We start from the raw sequence: 2,500 nt of genomic DNA, 5'->3' as shown, positions 1-2,500 counted from the left end.
CCCGCTCAAGGCGTATCGAATCGGCAATCGAGAAACAAAGCATCGATTAGATTACATGGTGATCAGACAACGCTCAATATAATCGGTTCGGGACACAATATTATGACTACCCATACATCATCGCATCATCGGCTTGGTCTTTGTGATAACTCACTAGCAAGCGGATTTCTTCGCTAACGACTCTCATCATTGCAATCCTTACTTATCGACTAAAGATTGTGGCCTTACTCATTAGCACCTAATCACTCCGAGGGAAAACCCAAGGGGCAACGATTCTCAAAAGCCGATTTCCGACAAACCCATCACAAACTACCTAACCGAGGGACAATCCGAGCAACGATAACCGAGGGACATTCCGATCAACGAGGGACAACCGTCATAGAAGGGACCTCCGAGGCGTGGTGATCTTTCAAAAAAAAAAAAAAAAAAAAAAAAAAAAAAACTTTTTTAAAAAAGCAAACCGCATCTACTAGAAACCATTAGTCAGCCCACCACATCATTTTACGCGGGCGAAGAAGACACCGGCCCTAGCATTAACGGTTCACCCTAAAAAAAAAAAAAAAAAAAAAAAAAAAAAAGCCATCGATGCCCAAACCCGTCATAGAAGAATTTTTTTCAAAATAAATATTTTTTAAAAAAAAAAAAAAAAAAAAAAAAAAGTGGGTCTTACTCGATGGCCTTCTCCGTGTACCCGTCACTCCACCATCGATGCCCAAACCCGTCATAGAAGAATTTTTTTCAAAATAAATAATTTTTTAAAAAAAAAAAAAAAAAAAAAAAAGTGGGTCTTACTCGATGGCCTTCTCCGTGTACCCGTCACTCCAAAGACATCGATGCCCAAACCCGTCATAGAAGAATTTTTTTCGAATAAATAATTTTTTTTTTTTTTTAAAAAAAAAAAAAAAGTGGGTCTTACTCGATGGCCTTCTCCGTGTACCCGACACTCCAGCGCATCGATGCCCAAACCCGATGTAGAATAATTTTTTTCAAAAAAAATAATAATTTACGGACAATAAATGTTTTTCACCATGCACCACGCCTCGGACTAAGGGTCTTACTCGAACGCCATCCTCGTGTACCCGTCACTCAAGCAATCGATGCCCAATCTCGTCTATGATAGTTCCCCCGAGTCATGGTGATTTACCACGGCACGGGGTTGTGCGGACTTACACGATGGCCACAATAGCGGCCAACGATGCCAAAACCCGTGTGCCTCTCACTGCCCCCCGAGACGGATGCATGGCGGAATTTTTTTTTCTCGATGAAGGGTCTTGCCATGCCCACGCCGGAGTAGGGGTCCTTATGCCTACGGCAACATGCACCATGATGCCTAGCCCAACCGCTATAGCCAACAATGCCGAAACCCGTGTGCACTCACGGGCCCCCGAGACGGGTTTGCATGGCGGAAAAAAAAAAAAAAAAAAAATTTTTTTTTTTCATCTTAGGGTCTTGCCATGCCCACGCCTCGGAGTAGGGGTCCTTATTCATACGCAAACATGCACCATGGTGCCCAGCCGCCCAGCTCCTCACTACCCCCTATAGAGGCTTTTTTGATAGTTTTGGTCTTGTAGCATGAAACATTGGGTGTGCAGAATAGCGATACGTTTTTGTAACGCCGTTTTGGAGGACCAAATGAGCTTTGTTTTGGGAGCTTGATATATGGTTGGAAAGCTAACTTGGAGTACTTGATGCTGGAAAAAAAAAATTCGTCATTTGGAATTTTTTTGAGGGAGTTATGGGTCTCCGAAGTCGGGTCATTTTCTGCGGGCGCGTCTGCTGCCTAGATCTCGGTGTGGGGGGACTTTGGGGGACAAACCACGGATGATATTGTGCAAACCTTGCATTTTTGGGTAGCTAACTTGGAGTAGTTGGTTTTAGGCTCAAGAAAAAATTATTCGACTCGTTTCGTCTCGAAACCGCGTCGGGCGAGCGGTGTCTCTATGCGTGTTGGGTGTGCCCTTTGTGGGGGTTGTGTTGGGCACTTTGGGCATCCTCCACCTCATTTTCCACCCACCTTGCACCTTAATATCACACTACCAATGGTTTTGAGCATTTGTAGGTTTCGTTGCTCGGGCAAATATGTCCCGAGTGGAAAATGCTCACGGCGCCGTCCGGCTTCCGGTGGATGTGTGTGCGTGTGGTGCGTGCGTCGTATGGGACCAACTAAGCATCTAGTGTCCGTTCCTTGTTAAAATTACCCTATGACCGTCCCCAACAACTCTAGGAAGTATTTGGGCACGGTTACCCGGGATGCCGTATCGGTAGTTGAGGTATAGCCTTTCATAGCTTGTGCTAAGGAGCGATCGAGGTAACCGAGTCGGGATGACTTTCGGTTGGTTGTCCTTTACGACTCGTGGTCACCCAATCGTATAATTACCTTAGAAACCTCCTAAATTAGCGTTTCAAGCTTCGTTGCTCGGTAAAAAATCCGCTCCAAATTGAAAATGCCCACGCATGGCTTCATAAGGCGCCCGTGGCTAGGCAATGCACGCCCATGGCC

This window comes from Silene latifolia, chromosome 9, assembly GCF_048544455.1.
Source record: "Silene latifolia isolate original U9 population chromosome 9, ASM4854445v1, whole genome shotgun sequence".
In the NCBI taxonomy this organism is placed as follows: Eukaryota; Viridiplantae; Streptophyta; class Magnoliopsida; order Caryophyllales; family Caryophyllaceae; genus Silene; species Silene latifolia.
The sequence above is the reverse complement of the archived record's forward strand: the minus strand, read 5'-3'. Positions refer to the sequence as shown.